The sequence below is a fragment of the Podarcis pityusensis genome, assembly GCF_964106645.2.
Source record: "Podarcis pityusensis genome assembly, chromosome: 11".
NCBI classification, from domain to species: Eukaryota; Metazoa; Chordata; class Lepidosauria; order Squamata; family Lacertidae; genus Podarcis; species Podarcis pityusensis.
This window is the reverse complement of record NC_138036.1, coordinates 7828601-7846146: the sequence shown is the minus strand read 5'-3', so window position 1 is coordinate 7846146 and position 17546 is coordinate 7828601. Positions and strand designations below refer to the sequence as shown.

The window sequence follows — 17546 nt, the reverse complement described above, 5'->3', positions numbered from 1 at the left end:
AATTGCTCAACAGCCTGGATATTATTTCCAGAGAAGTGAGGGTAAGAGGCACACATCTATCATTGCAAGATGAAACCTAAAAATGAAACACGCCAAAGGAAAAGGAGATGTTAACTCCCAAGGATGCCAAAAAACTTGAGAAGAGCTGAGAGAAACCCTTCAAAATGAAGTGGGAAACAAGAAAGAAAACTCAACAGGGTGGCACATATCATTTGTTGAGAATAACCTAGTTTATTTTGCTTCATTTGTGCCTGAGAACTCCTCAAAGTTTCTGCCACAATCCGATTTCCAACACTGGATTAAAAAAAAATGATGATGTCATTAATTAATACGTTTGCCCATCTGTTTATCCAATTGGCTCAAGAATTCTTTTTAAAATATCTGAATTCTCAAATGCATCAATGCTGTTGAAAGCAGCCACCTTGCCTCTCATCCATCCAAGCTATAAAGCAGCATGCAAGGGGGGTGGGAATCACCACAAGACCCCATGAAGCTGGGAAGTGAAGGGACTTTATACACCATTGCTCCTCCAGCTTCTCCAACAGTCTCCTCCACCCAGGCAATGAGTAGTAAGTTGCCCTCTTTCGACACGATTTGTTTAGGGTTTATAAGCCCTCCTTTCGCCACAAACCACTTACAGAACAAAACAGATAACGTTGCACAAATCACATATCCAATTATCGCCAAAACACTTCTATACAGTGGAACCTTGGGTTGCGAACGTGATCCGTGCGGGAGGCATGTTCGCAACCCGCAGTGTTTGCAACCCGCAGTGCCGTGTCTGCACACGCGTGTGACGCGATTCGGCACTTCTGTGCATGCGCAAAACACGATTTAGCGCTTCTGCACATGCACGAGCACCAAAACCCGGAAGCAACCCGTTCCGGTACTTCCGGGTTCGGCGTATCCATAACCCGAAAACACGCAACAACCCGAGGTATGACTGTATAGCAAATGATAATTACTAAAAACAAACTACAACAGAGTGGGCAACAAACTCAGACAGCAATTGACACATCCTCTCATCCCTCTCCAAAAGCTTGGGCAAAGAGGTGGGTCTTTAACCAGCACAGGAAAAATAAACAACGTTGATGCCGGGCACAACTCAGAGAGGAGAGGACTGTAAAGGCAGGGGGAGAGACCCTTTTCCTAGTTGGGACCAGTACTTAGTTACATACTTCTCGGGAGGTTATGTGTGTTGCTATTCCCATGTGTCTGTTGCAACAACAACAGCAAGATAAGGGCTGTTTATATCGCTGTTGTCATTCCTCAGCACCACATACAACCTTCTCCATCAACAATACTGAAAGCCATTAGCTGCCTATACCACTTGCTCAAAGACACCTACTTGGGATCAAGGAAGCAGGGAGCTGGGAGTGAAAACTTTAGCATTAAGATGTTCTTAGAAAGTTTCATTATATTCTAAATAAATAACTATTTTCTTTGGCATTGTAATGACCTAAATGCAAAGTCAAACTCTTGACTTCCTTTTCCTAAATTGCCCAAGCGATTCAAGATGCACCTTGTAGATCTCTGTATTCTTGTTTTAAAGCGATCAAGCATCACTTTGTGTCCCCATGGACTGAAAAGCAATAAATATATATGATATGTTGCTCAAATAAATCAATGGAATGCTTTCTTCTGGTGAATTGTGACCTGATGTGAGCCTTAAGGATGGGGCTGGCTATAAAGACAATTAAATACACATTGAGCTGGCAGCAATGGCAGGAATATTCAATCCAGTTTGCATTTATAGGTGAACCTACGAAATTTGCAGTTTCCTTTAAAATACGAAAACTGGAATCTGCATTATCTGAATTTTGCGGTGCAGTTCTTCGGCCACATAAGGTAAATAAAAATGCAAAAATCTGCTTAAAAGTGTCTGTATAAATGCAAATATTACAGCAAATAACATTCAAAAATGCATTATTCTAGGGGAAATTGCTTTACAAAAATGTGTTTATTAGACCAAGTTGGATACAAACATGTACCGTATTTTTCGCCCTATAGGATGCACTTTTTCCCCTCCAAAAATGAAGGGGAAATGTGTGTGCGTCCTATGGGGCGAATGTAGGCTTTTGCTGAAGCCTGGAGAGCGCCATCCCGCTGTCCCCCGAAAAATATAGTATATTAGGAAACTGAAAGAGACTGAAATTGACAAATTTGTCCCTTCCTGATTGCTGGGTCAGGGGACTTTCACAACCCAGACCTGTAAATCAACCCATATTAATTTTCCACATTTCAATAAGACGCTTTCCTGGTTAGGAGCAGAAACACCATTTGAAGAAGATGATGTGGGCTGTCACTTCTGAAAATAAACCTTGATCAAGTCCGGATCAAGCAGCTGCTCTCTATGCAACACAGTATTTTAAGAGGCTGCTGTCATGAATGTGCCAAAGCCTTGGGAGAGTGACCTGATTTGACTCCTATGACGAAAATGTGGAAGGAGCATTTGGGGTATTCTCTGAAAGGCTTTTTTAGTGCCTGCAAACATTTCCTTTTTTCTCCCCCCCCCCACTAAACCCCCAAGACTCCAAAACTTCTTCGATTCAAGATCCAACAGAGAAGATGAGATCCATTTCACTGCATGACCCTTCTTCTTTCCCATTACCAACCCAACAGACAGGAATCTCTCCCCTTCTCCGGCTTTGGCTGTCTGCAGAGAGAGAGATAAAATGTGTGGTGCTTGCTGAATGACAAGAGAGAGAGAGAGACAATCCACTTGCTTTGAAGATGAGGGAGAGGGGTGAAAAGAGAGAGTCAGGTTTATATGGAGAAAGGATATTGTGGCATTAAGGAGGTTAATGAGTTTGGCAAGGCGAAAACTCGATGCCCTAAATGGAGGGGAGGGGAGAAGGCTCTTTTAAAGGAATTGCATCCATTTCTCAATGTCAGGACATGGCAGAGAGGTGAACCCCCTGGTGTCAGTCATTACAAACAGGAAGATAAAATCCACGTCACCCTCCTGAAACATTGCAGCAGCTCGGAGGCTTCATGATCCCACACTTTCCCGCTTTGATTTTTGCCTCTGGGTCTGAGGAACCTGCAAGGAAGACCCCCTCAAAGAGCCTGGGGTACAGGACTAGCTATGCATACTTGAAATTTTAATTAGGGTTGAAAGACTGAAATTTGAATGCCAGAGGGAGACAGAGGCAGAAAGATTTGGAAAATGTGGATTCACATTCTGTAGAGACCAAAAAACAAAACAAAAAGTCAACCAGTAGCCTGAGTTTATAGCTGACCAGCAAAAATTTATTATCAGCTTGGCTCTAGCATAGTGTCCTGGGATTGTCTACAGATAAAAGAATAAGACAAGACTAATGAAAAACCCAACGTAAAACAGAGCAGCTTCAATCCAATGAACTACAGTGGTACCTTGGGTTACATACACTTCAGGTTACAGACTCCGCTAACCCAGAAATAGTACCTCGGGTTAAGAACTTTGCTTCAGGATGAGAACAGAAATCGTGCTCCGGCGGTGCGGCAGCAGCAGGAGGCCCCATTAGCTAAAGTAGTGCTTCAGGTTAAGAACAGTTTCAGGTTAAGAACGGACCTCTGGAACGAATTAAGTACTTAACCTGCGGTACCACTGTAATCTGAACCTTGGGAAAGGCGACATCTAACATTAATCTTAATGAGAGTAGACCCACTGAAACAAAAGTTCATTAAGTTCAGTGGACCTATTCTTAGTATGACTAACAATGGATATCACCCATCCAGGAACATGGGTGGCGCTGTGGTCTAAACCACAGAGCCTCTTGGGCTTGCCAATCAGAAGGTTCGACCCACAATAGGGTGAACTCCCGTTGGTCTGTTCCAGCTCCTGCCAACCTAGCAGTTTGAAAACACACCAGTGCAAGTAAATAGGTACGGCTGCAGCAGGAAGGTAAACAACATTTCCATGCGCTCTGGTTTCCATCATGGTGTTCCGTGGTGCCAGAAGTGGTTCAGTCATGCTGCCCACATGACCTGTGGAGAAACACCAGCTCCCTCGGCCTGAAAGCGAGATGAGAACCACAACCCCATAGTCGCCATTGACTGGACTTAACCATCCAGGGGTCCTTTACCTTTTTACCCTTTTTTATCACCCATCCAGTGTGCCTGGCTTCATGAGCCCTGCCAAGCTTTCGTTAAACCTCGTCAAAAAACATCAGTCCACAATTTCATCTGTAACAGGAAAACAAATGTTTCCAGAGTCGTGCAAGCCTAAAATACTCCACACTTTGGTTCCATCTGCCCTGTTGGGGTTTGGGACACCCTAGAAGAGTTGGAAGGAGTTGGTTCTATCAGACGAGCAGAAATGCTATTGCTGATGGAGCAATCTCTTGTCTACAGCTTAAACCAAGCAGTTCATAAATGAATAATCTCAGACTGCACAGCAATACCATTGGCTTTAATCACAAATTTCTTTATGTGTGAAGGAATGCCGGCATAGACACCAAGATCCTCCACCTTGAGTATTTTTCTGCCCTAAAAGTGTTTTGCGGTATTATTCCTGCTTTAAACTCCTGTTCTTCACCTAGAACAGAGTTCTGGGCTCTTGAAACAAATTATGTTATAGACTGCGAAAGAGATGATGAGTTGGGCTGCCCTGTAAAGGTAAAGGTAAAGGGACCCCTGACCATTAGGTCCAGACGTGACCGACTCTGGGGTTGTGGCGCTCATCTCGCTTTATTGGCCGAGGGAGCCGGCGTACAGCTTCTGGGTCATATGGCCAGCATGACTAAGCTGCTTCTGGCGAACCAGAGCAGCGCACGGAAACGCCGTTTCCCTTCCCGCCGGAGCGGTACCTATTTATCTACTTGCACTGGTGTGCTTTCAAACTGCTAGGTTGGCAGGAGCAGGGACCAAACAACGGGAGCTCACCCCGTCGCGGGGATTCGAACCGCCGACCTTCTGATCTGATCGGCAAATCCTAGGCTCTGTGGTTTAACCCACAGCACCACCCGCGTCCCCTAGGCTGCCCTGTGGATGGAAGCAAATCTAGCAACTTGATCTCACAGAGAACCAGAACCTTTGGCATTCATGCATGAAATACCATATCCATTTTTTCCCCTCTCTCTCTCCTAACCTCCAGGCAATAATTGCATTGTTGTTGATGGAATGGTCCCTGGAAGAGGGGAGTTAAAGGACAAAGATGAATTATTTTGCACCACCCTGTACCAGATTACTATGTATACATAATGTATATATTATTTTAGTACAAATCTCTCCCTCTCCCCTCTCCACCCTCCACAAATGCATATTCATGGCCGCTCAGTTTTTGATTCTGTCACCAGGCAAAAGATGATCCTTCAACCTAGGCTAACGCGGTTTCCGTTCCCTTTTCAAGCTGCTGTTGATCTACTGCACATCAAAATGTATGTCAAAAATAACCATTTTATCCCTACTTGTTCCCAATTTTAAACTGACGGCCACTTTGCATTGCTGAATTAGTATGATAAGGATGCAGGACTGGCATATCCACACAGACTTTGGGATTTTGTGGAATCCTTGCTGTGCAACTTTCCTCCAGTGACACACTGCAATTCAGTCCACGCCTACTGTTCTTGAGCCTAGGTTTGGGTAGCCCCTGAGTTACATGGTAAAAGGAGGTTGCACTCCAAAATGGACCCTTGCTGAAAACAAATGCAGTATGTACTTCCTATATTAACTGTGATGGGATGATGAGCTGCTTGTGCGTAAAATCGTATCCCCTCAGAGTTTGTTCAAGTCCACAAACCTCTGTCTGTGACGGAGCCCCTCAGACATGGCTCCTCTAGTCACTAGCAGATTCCGACAGTGGTTGCTTTCGGAATCGCTTCCAACATAAAAGCTCCTTAACGGAAACACGTCTTCTGGACTCTCTGCGTGACAGTTTCCGGCGAGGAGTGGGTGTCCCTACAGGAGGTCCTGAAACCTCCCCACTGTTTTCGCTGGAAGTGTCTCTGAGCCATCCCTCCAGCTCACTTTCCCTCAGCTCAGCTCCTCTCCCCCTACTGGTTCCCTCTTCAGCTGCTGAGTCTCTCCCAACCTGTGTGAGCCCTTTCACCTCCCTTCCTTCCGATGGCAGTTCCCTGACATCCACCTCCCCTCCAGGGCCCCCTTCATCCCCTCTCGCCCCCTCCTCTACGGGCGGTGAGGAGGCAAAACCCCGGAATGAACTTCCTTCATCTTCCGATGTCTCGAACACTTCTCTCCACCTGTTGCGGTTCCTGGTCTCGAAGTACTCCTCCTCCTCAGAGTCCATCTCCCCTTCCCCTTCCGAGTCCGGGAATCCTTCCAACTCCTCCTCCTCATCGGTGGTCCCAAAGTATTCCCTCCGGAACCTCTCCACAGGCTGAGGTTTCCTTGGGAACCTTTGATGGAACGTTTCTATCAATACCTCGTCATTGATATCTTCTGCCATTACCCAAGTGTTTTCTGACTCCGGTTCTCCTTCCCACGCTACCAAATACTCCACCTGATCCCCCTTCCACCTGGCGTCGAGGATTTCTGCCACATGGCTGCTGCATTCCCTTTCTTCTATGACCGGTCTCCGAGTGGCCATCCCTTCTCGTCCCCCCTCATACGGTGACAGTAACGACCTGTGAAATACTGGGTGCAGTTTCATGTGGTTGGGTAACCGGAGCCTGAAAGCCACTGGGTTGACCTGTTGAATGACCTCAAAGGGACCCAATCTCCTGGGTCTTAATTTCTTACAACCTCCTTTGAACGGCAACCCTTGGGTTGACAGCCACACCCTATCTCCCACCCTTATGGTTTCACCTTCCCTTCGGTTCTTGTCTGCCTGCCTCTTGTATTCTTTCTTCGCCCTTTCTAAGTTGAGTTGGAGCTGACGATGGATTGCTTCCATTTCTTCTACAAAATGCTCGGCTGCCGGGACGCTCCATCTCTCCCCTTCTCCCCCTGGGAAAGCCCTGGGATGACACCCATAATTAGCCAAGAAGGGGCTCATCCCTGTGGACACATTCTCGGCATTGTTGTAGGCAAATTCCGCCAGCGCCAACTTTTCTACCCAGTCATTCTCTCTGTCATTGACATAACACCTCAGGTATTGCTGGAGGACACCGTTTGCTCTTTCCGCCTGCCCGTTGGTTTCAGGGTGCCGGGCAGTCGAAAAGTTGACCTCCACCTGCAGTAAGCTCATGAGCTTCCTCCAGAACCTGGAAGTAAATTGTTTTCCTCGGTCTGAGACCACCCTCAATGGCACCCCGTGCAACCTAAAAATGTGTTCTACAAATAACTTCGCTGTCTCTTCCGCCGTGACTGCATGCGAGCAGGCTACAAAGTGGCACATCTTTGTTAGTAGGTCTACCACCACCATGATGGCTGTTTTCCCCTTGGACTTCGGCAGATCAGTCATAAAATCTATCGACACTGCCTCCCAAGGTCGTTCTGGGGTTGGTAAGGGTTCTAATAGCCCCGCCGGTGCCCGCCTCTCCCCTTTGGCTCGCTGGCATTGCTCACACCCTCTTACATACTCCCGTACATCTTCCCTCACCTTAGGCCACCAAAATTCCCTGGTGACCAACCACATGGTTTTGTGTTGTCCAAAATGCCCCGCCATGGGGCTGTCGTGCAACTGCTTGAGTACCCTCCCCCTTAAGTCTCCTTCAGGGATATACAGTGCCCCTTTGTAATACAAAGCTCCATTTCTTTCCTCGAAACCCCCTGGTTCCTCTCCCTCACCCCTAAGACCTCTGAGCTTATTCTGGGCGTATTCATCATTCTCTGTTTCCTCTACCAGTTCTCTTTGTCCCACCAATGCCACCCCACACACCCAGCGGTCCTCTGGAATGACATGTCTCTCTTCGGGTGCTCCCTCCCCCTCCAAATATTCAGGTTTGCGTGAGAGAGCGTCCGCCCTAATGTTCTCTGGGCCTGGCACGTAACAAATCTCAAAGTTAAATTTGGAGAACTCCTGGGCCCATCTCACTTGCCGTTGGTTGAGCACTCGTGCCGTCCTCCAATACTCTAGGTTCTTGTGGTCAGTGCACACTTGCACCTTATGTTGTGCGCCAATTAGCAGGTGCCTCCATCTCCGGAACGCCTCATGAATGGCTAGTAGTTCTCGGTCATACACCGTGTAGTTCCTCTCGGATTTGTTCAGCTTTCGCGAAAAAAAGGCACACGGTCTCCACTCTGACTCCTCCTTCCCTGGCTGCAGAAGCACCGCCCCAATCGCTCTGTCTGATGCGTCAGTTTCCACTCTCATCGGTTTTTGTAAATCCACATGCAGGAGTTGTTGTTCCGAGGCGAAGGCCCTTTTTAGTTCCTCAAATGCTCGCTCCGCCTCCTCAGTCCAAACGAACTTCTTCTTACTGCTGAGACAGTCCGTAATGGGCGCCGTCAGGTGGGCAAAGTTTCGGATGAACTTACGATAGAAGTTCCCAAATCCTAGGAACCTCTGCACATCCTTCCTTGTTTTGGGTGTTTTCCATTCCAGCACCGCCTGGACCTTGCCGGGATCCATGGCCAATCCCTTGTCTGACAGGCGATACCCCAGGAATTCCACCTCCTTGGTATGAAACTGACACTTCTCCAGTTTCACCCACAGCTGGTTGGCTTGCAGCCTGCTCAACACTTCTCTGACGTCTCTCACATGCTGCTCCTCATTCTCAGAATACACCAACACGTCGTCTAAGAAGGCCACACAATTCTTGTAAAGCAAAGGCCCCAGGACGTGGTTCATAAACGATTGAAAGCATGCGGAGCCTGCTTGTAGGCCGAAGGGCATAACTAAATATTCAAATGCCCCTAAAGGGGTGAACATGGTGGTTTTCCATTCATCCCCCTTCCTTATTCGTATCAGGTTGTACGCCCCCCTTAGGTCCAGCTTTGTGAAAATCTTTCCCTTCCGCACCCTTGTCAAAATGTCGTCAATCCTGGGCATAGGGAAAGCCACTGGTTCTGACACTGCATTTAAGGCCCTGAAGTCACACACCAGCCTCGGCTTGTTCGTGTTTTTTTTATCCACAAAAAACACTGGGCTGCCCCCCACCGCCCTGGACTCTCTGATGAACCCTCTCTTCAGGTTCTTGTCAATGAACTCTCTTAGCTCCTGCATCTCTCTGTCTGACATGGCGTACAGCTTGCCTACAGGGAGCTGTGCCCCAGGGAGTAAATTGATTTGACAGTCAAAGGGTCTATGCGGAGGTAGTTGGTCAGCTTCCCTTTCGCTGAAGACGTCGCGGAGATCTGCGTATTGTCGTGGTACCTTCACGTTCTCCGTTACTTCAGTCCCTGCTAGGGTGGCTTGGGCCCCTGCCAAACCCTTTCCCTCTTTGCAGTGTTCTAAGCAATGTGCTGAACCAAAAGAAACCACTCTCTGATGCCAGCCCACCAGCGGATCATGTAACGCTAGCCAGCTCATCCCCAATATAATGGGAGCTCCTCCCAAGGTGGCCACATTAAACGCTATCAGTTCGGTGTGCCTTGCCACCTTCATTATCATTGGGACGGTCTGCAAGCTGACTTCTCCTCCCAACAGCTCCCTGCCATCGATCGTGGTCACCTGCAGGGGGTTGCTTAAAGGGATCATCTGTATCTGGTGTTCAGCTGCAAACTCTTTGCTCATGAAATTGCAGGAGCTGCCTGAGTCCAACAGCGCCTTTATCTTTAGAGGGTGTCCGTTTGGCAGCTCTAGCGCCACTTCTATCACTAGGGCGGGTTTAGGAGGTTCTGGCGTGGGCACTTTCACTGCTCTTTGGCCTGGCTGCTGTGCCCCGACGGTGGCAGCCAGGCGTTGGCTTTTACTTGCTCCGGTATTTCTTCCTCTCTTCCCTCCACAGCTCCTACCATCCCTTGCCATTCCTTCCTCTGGGGGCAGACTCTGGCAAAGTGACCTGGCTGTTGGCAGAGATAGCATTTCCGGGCGCCTTTTCCCTCCTTCTTTCCCCCCTCACTGGGCTTTGAAACTGCGCGCGCGCGCGCTGTTCCGATTTCCATCGGCTCTGCCGGCGGGAAAGTTGGCTCTGGAATGTCTGGAATGCGGAACTCCTTCCAACGTTCCCCCTTCCCTTCCCGCCTCTCCAATGCTCTCGCCTCCTGGCGCGCTCCTATGGTCAGCGCTGATTTGGTCAGCTGGTCCATAGACTCCGCCCTGGGCGCCCGGGAAAGTTCGTCTTTCACAGCCGAAGAAAGCCCTTCTTCAAAGAGCATTTGAATGGGTTCCGCCGATAGATCCCACCCCAATTTATGGATCAACATGGTGAACTCAGTCCAGTACTCACGGACAGATCGGCTCCCCTGTTTGCAAGCCATTAACTGTCTGCGCACCACTCCCTGTTCAATATCGCTGGAAAACATCAGATCCATGGCGCGAAAGAACTTCATCGTGTCCTTTAGGACGTCACTATTCGCTGCCATCAGGGGTCTAACCCAGTCTCTCGCCCCCTTTTCAAGATGCCCAATCACGAAAGCCACTCGTGATTCCTCGTCAGGGAATTCATCAAACTGCAGATTGAGGGCATATTGCATCTCTGTCCGAAAGCCATGATAGTCTTTGGGCTCCCCCCCAAACTTCTGCACCAATCCTGGTACCTTTCTGGCGAGCTGGGTGGCTTTCCCCTTTTTGTCTGCATCCTGAGCCCTCCTCTCCTCAAGCCTCGCCGTCTGCAGCGCTAGCTGGACCTCCAACACCCGGTACCTTTCTTCCAGGCTTGGACCCGCTCCAGCTCCTGCTTCTCCGGTTCCGGCTGGGTTGCTCATGATGCCTTCTCCTGCACAAGCTGCTTTCAAAGACTGTCGGAATGCTGTGATGGGATGATGAGCTGCTTGTGCGTAAAATCGTATCCCCTCAGAGTTTGTTCAAGTCCACAAACCTCTGTCTGTGACGGAGCCCCTCAGACATGGCTCCTCTAGTCACTAGCAGATTCCGACAGTGGTTGCTTTCGGAATCGCTTCCAACATAAAAGCTCCTTAACGGAAACACGTCTTCTGGACTCTCTGCGTGACAGTTTCCGGCGAGGAGTGGGTGTCCCTACAGGAGGTCCTGAAACCTCCCCACTGTTTTCGCTGGAAGTGTCTCTGAGCCATCCCTCCAGCTCACTTTCCCTCAGCTCAGCTCCTCTCCCCCTACTGGTTCCCTCTTCAGCTGCTGAGTCTCTCCCAACCTGTGTGAGCCCTTTCACCTCCCTTCCTTCCGATGGCAGTTCCCTGACATTAACGTTGGGTTCTTTATGAATGCTTCGGCATTTTAAAAATCTTATTTATTGATTTTTCACCCCCCAAAAACCCTACAGATTTTAACATAGATAATAAATTACTTCATCCATTTACTTCCTGTCCCCACCTTCCGTGGTTTCCATAAAGGTAAAGGACCCCTGACGTTAGGTCTAGTCATGGACGATTCTGGGGTTGCGGTGCTCATCTTGATTTACTGGCCGAGGGAGCCGGCATACAGCTTCCGGGTCATGTGGCCAGCATGACTAAGCTGCTTCTGGCGAAATAGAGCAGTGCACGGAAACACCGTTTACCTTCCCGCCAGAGTGGTACCTATTTATCTAGTTGCACTTTGGTGTGCTTTTGAACTGCTAGGTGGGCAGGAGCTGGGACCAAACAACGGGAGCTCACCCCGTCGTGGGGATTCAAACTGCCGACCTTCTGATTTGCAAGCCCTAGGCTCTGCGGTTTTAACCACAGTGCCACCTGCGTTCCATATTTAACCTTAAAAGCTGCACATTTCATGTATAATATTCAATACATCCATTTTAACCTATTTATCTTAATTGTTAATGTTGTTGCTCATGTTTCAAGTCCTGCTCAAGAACACTACCATAGTTCTTTAAATACTCAATAAAAGGACTCCAGTCCTCAAAGAATTTTCCATCATTTTGTTCTCTAATTCTTGTTGCCGTTGATCTTGACAGTTCTGCATACTCCATCATTTTCAAAAGCCATTCTTCCTGTGTTGGAACTTCTTTCCATCTTTGGGCATATGGTATTGTTGCTATCATACATATTGTACATAAATAAGTTAACCAACACTTTTGGTATATCATTATCTATAATTCCTAAAAGAAAAGTTTTGGGTTCCTTGGGAACTTTGGACCCACTTCTTAACACGCTGAATCAAGAATCTAAGAAGTTGCCTTCGATGCAGTTCAGACCAATGCTCCATCTAACTGAGTACTGTCAACAGAGATTGACTGGGGTTCTTTGGGTTTTCAAACAAGGATCTCTTCCAGGCCTATTCTGGAGATGTCAGGGATTCAACCGAAGACCTTTTGCATACCAAGCAGATGTTCTGCCTCTGAGCTGCCATCCTTGGCCATCAGCTGTCTATTCAGCTTGTCACGCCCCTAACTAATCCAACATTTTAAAAGCCTTCTCATTCGTCCAGAGTTTTCCTGCTCTCTTAATGGCGGCTGAATTCATACAACCTCCACACACATGCACAAACTTTATGTAGTCAACAAGTGGCTAAACCAAGGGAAAACAGGATGTCAGAATGGAACCAGCAAGGAATTCATTCTCAGACCACCATAAAAACAAGATGTAAACAATTGATGGGTATTTGTTTTTGGTTTTCTCCTGGGGTCACATAAACCTGGATATAGGTGCCTATGGGCGTCTCCACTCCCATCGTTCTACCCGGACACTGAGGTCCAGCTCCGAGGGCCTTCTGGTGGTTCCCTCACTGCGAGAAGCCAAGTTAAAGGGAACCAGGCAGAGGGCCTTCTCGGTAGTGGCACCCGCCCTGCAGAACGCCCTCCCACCAGATGTCAAAGAGAACAACAATTACCAGACTTTTAGAAGACATCTGAAGGCAGCCCTGTTTAGGGAAGCTTTTAATGTTTGATGCATTACTGTATTTTAATATTTTGTTGGAAGCTGCCCAGAGTGGCTGGGGAAGCCTAGCCAGATGGGTGGGGTATAAATTATTATTATTATTAGTAGTAGTAGTAGTAGTATGCCATTGGGCACATGTAGTTCTGACAACTTTCAATCAAATGTATTGTGAGTATCAAGAAAAGAAAAAGAACATTTTAGGAAATATGGGTCGGGATTCAATGAATTGGTGATTTATGGACACTTGGAAATCACCTTTATAAGCTGGAATATATAAAAACTTCCAGTGCCTTCTCTAGGAAGTTCTTTTGAACCTATCTCAAAATGCTGGTGCAAAACTAACACACTTCCCGCTCCACTGCCCAAATTATACTCCTTTTCATATAAATGAGAACTCTGCTAATGATGCTATAATATACTTTTATATAAAAAGTATACCACCTTCGGGTGGCATTCAACTAAGCTTTACTCAAGAGTAGACCCACTGAAAAGTAATGAACATGATTGCATTCGGTTCACTATTTTCAACAGGTCTGCTCTGAGTAAAATTTAGCTAACTACCAGCTCCTTAGACAATGCAAAATAATATTCAAATGAACCACCCAGACCTTTGCTAAATTTCACACGCAGTGCACTAACGATTATTGATGTTGTTATTTACTACTATTATTTTTAAAATATTAATATTAATATTAGCAACCCACATCCCGGCCTTTCCACAGTGCCTCTTCAACTATTCTTTCACTCTCTCCCTCCATGCTAAAAGAGGAATCAGCCAGACCCTTACAGCTTAATCTGCCAGTGACAAGGGAACGGAAGCCTGGAAATACTGAATTCCGCCTCCTCCTGCCTCCCTCCATTTTCTTTAAACTTCTCCCTCCAACCCCTCTTGGAATCAGTGGGGGGGGGGGGGATATCCAGCCTCCCTTGGTTTTAGAACCTTTTGGCCATTCCTAAGGGAGAACCAGGATGGGGGGGGGGAGGCAGGACAGACCACGGCTAGCAGAGCCAAGGTGGAGAGCAGCAGCCCTGCAACGGACAGCTGGTGTTTGGGTGGTGGTAAATCACCCTGAAATGAGCCTCTTCCCTCGGCTCAATGAGGCCTAAATAACAAAGGAAGGCACAGCTTGGAATCGGACTGCCCGCTAGCCAGCCATAGACACACATGACAGCTTCATTCAGGAGCCCAGAGTCGATACAAAAGCTCCGAAATCAATCCGACATCCCGCTACCTCAGACAATGCCCCAAATCTTCTCAGAATTGGAGACCCAAATGAGGGGACAGCATTCAAGGGAGATCAAAACCGCCACAGTCCTGGCATTGAAAGGGGCTGAAGTAAAAGAAGAATTTAGAAAAGAGAGGGGGGAGAGAGAGACAGAGAGAGAGAGGCAAAGAATGGTGCTGGAGTTGTCAATGGTATGGTTGGGGCTGCTGGGTTATATTCACGTTTTATGCAAAGTGTGTGAGCTCCTGCTTGTTGCCTCTGAGAGACAGAGAGATTCTCTCTCTCTCTCTCTCTCTCTGTGTGTGTGTGTGTATGCACAAAATGGCTGGGATTTACATTATCAGGGGTCCAACCCTCCTTCCTTGAAAAACCAGGGCTTTTTATCATTCGTTTCATTCATATCAAAATTCATACCCTACCAAAAAAACCTGCACAATTTTGTTTAACAGGGGAAACATACAGCCACCTAGCCAGTAAAACTCCCATAAAGCAATCACACACCAAGGATTGAAAATTAGAATGATACACATGCTCCAGCCCGCTGTAATACAATACTTGGCACTGATTTGGGACATTTCAAGGACACAATCCAATCGGTTAAGCACTCTTAAAAGGCGCATTCGTTTAAGAGAGTTTTAAGCAGGTGGTTGACATGAACATTAACACATCATCAGTGTGACTCAAAAGTAGTTCCCATTGGCTGTGCTGGGTCCCAGGGCTGAAAGTACCGAATGTATTTTCACATACATCCCCTCAGTAATCTTTAGATCCTCCTTGCAAGGTAGGTCTATGCAGCCAAAGATCTGAAGTTGAGGATCTATTGGTTTGCCAAAATAGCAATAGTGATTGTTGTTGCTGCTGCTGCTGTTATATCTATTATTATAAAAGGCCTGCAGTCAGTTCATGACTGAGGAAACCAAGGACTTCCTCGCTCACAGTTCATTTTGTTAACCACTAACTACACCAGCTCTCAAACAATTAGACAGCCTTTAGTCAATTAACTGTGTGGCTTCGTACCAATTATGTTTTCCATTTGTTAAATGTGCACATATCTCCATACTGCAATTTCAATAAAGATGCTTCTTTTGTGAACCCTGAATGAAGGCCACAGCCTGCCTTTACTGGATTATGCAATATTTAAACACTACTCAACAGGACATAAGGGACACAGGTGGCACTGTGGGTTAAACCACAGAGCCTAGGGCTTGCCGATCAGAAGGTCGGCGGTTCAAATCCCCGCGACGGGGTGAGCTCCCGTTGCTCGGTCCCTGTTCCTGCCAGCCTAGCAGTTCGAAAGCACGTCAAAGTGCAAGTAGATAAATAGGTACCACTCCAGCGGGAAGGGAAACGGCGTTTCTGTGTGCTGCTCTGGTTCGCCAGAAGCGGCTTAGTCATGCTGGCCACATGACCCGGAAGCTGTACGCTGGCTCCCTCGGCCAGTAAAGCAAGATGAGTGCCGCAACCCCAGAGTCGGTCACGACTGGACCTAATAGTCAGGGGTCCCTTTACCTTTACCAACAGGACTTAAGGAGATTCCTGCTCTATCACACCAAAGGCCCCATCTAATCTTGCATCTTTTTTTCACATGGTGGCCAACCAGATCTCTATGGGAAGCCCACAAACAGGATGTGGGTGGAACATCACTCTACCATTCATGCTCTCCAGCATCTGGAATTCAAACGTATCGCTTCCGATACTGGAAGTAATATATAGCCACCCTGACTAGCATATTTTTGTCAACCCCCCTTTTAACGCCATTCAAGTGGGCAGCCATCACTCTTGTCTTGTGGCCATGAGTCCCACAGTTTGTCTGAATCTTCAATCACACAGCTTCATTGGATGACACACATGGCATGCACACCATCATCAGCCAGAGAAGGTAAAGCCATATCTGGAAGCACATCTGAGGTTTCAACAATGATCCAAATCTGCATTAGTCAATGTGCTCCAACAGGTGATGTTTTAGACATGGTCTAGTGAGGCCCTTGTCTTGCTCCCCAGAAGTATGTAAAAACAACAACTAACAAAAAACCAACCAACAAATAGCCCAATATTTGCTTCCCTGCATTCTACTTGGAATGATGGTATGATGTGAATGTGTGACACACACACAGAGAGAGAGAGAGAGAGAAAGAGAGAGAGATCATGATATGATAAAGAAATGTCTTTATTATCAATACAATACAGTTTGTTGAATCATGCATGTTTTCTGACATATTTCTCTCCCAGCAGCAAACTGAGAAAACCAATAGTTTCCAAAGGCAACAAAGGAAAATAGTTTATATGCATATATATCACCATAATTTGAACGGCCTTTCCCACCAAGAGAAAAAGCAACATAACCCTATGCAGACAACATAGAAATAGCAACTTTTGTAGCCACTAATAACAACAGCAGTCTATTAATAAAATGAACAACTTTGAAAGTGACAAGCTGCCTGTTCTGTGGGTTCTCTCCCCCGCCCCCATTCATAACTTCCTCTCATTACTGCAGGGTACACCCCTCTTTTTCATACTCCTGTTTTAGATAAGTGAGCTTATTAAGATTGGCAAAATCAAGAGATATGCATATTATTTCTAGACCACAAGCAGTGAAGGATACTGGGGGATGGGATACCTCAAACTTATTTTGTCCAAGTTGCATGAACATTAGTGGGTGAAAAGGTACTTCCTGAATCATGATAGAAGCCCTTCCCACAGATTTAAGAACTAAACTTCTCATTTTTCATTTCCAATATGTTCATTAATTATCCATAGCATCACTTCTAAAAGTTGCAATAGGCTTTCCACTAATTAAGTAACATCTTCATATAAAGTACAAATGTTAATATTTTTTCAATTCCTTCAGTTAAGGGATGGGAAACCATGCCTTTGTGACCTATAACCCTACCTTGTGCCCCCAATTAAAACAGAGTATTCAGGAAATAATCAATTGTTAACTCATTTCTCCACTGCATGATTACAGAGCCAATACCTACTATTTTAAAATTCTACTCCCTCCAAACACAAACAGGTTTTATATCAGGTGCCACTCAACACAATCAAAACCCTTTGCAGCATCTAATATAAAATACTAAAATATAAAAGCTGCTGGAACCCAATGTTTCTTCATTATTAGTTTTATTTAATACCTGTGTTCTTACATCATACCAAACATACTTTAATGCAGGTGTGGCTCTCCAGGTGCTGTTGGACTCCATATCCCATTAGTCCCAACCGCCATAGTCAATGGTCAGTAGCGATGGGAGTTACAGTATACACAACAAATGGAGGGCCAAAGGTTAGACACCCCTATTTGCATATGCCTTGGGCTTGCATGCTTCCTGCTTCTCATGTCCTAATTCTATGTGGCTGGTCCAACTTTTCAAGTTTTAACTTTTCCCTAAACTTGGTTTGGCATCGTAGCCCAACCTGAGATTCAGGTCCATCACTAATGATGGCCAGTTTTTAGAAGCCAGCTTCATAATCCATGGATTCCTGCACACACACACACACACACACACACACACCCCATAATTGAAGCTTGGTTTTGTTACAGCTCATGTA

At 46.6% G+C, this 17546-nt stretch overlaps 1 protein-coding gene across 1 annotated transcript in view; it reads right to left on the bottom strand.

Moving 5' to 3' along the window:
- SETBP1 (SET binding protein 1) overlaps positions 1 to 17546 on the bottom strand; it is a 273291-nt gene that overhangs the window by 194376 nt on the left and 61369 nt on the right. The gene's annotated exons all lie outside the window — the stretch shown is intronic.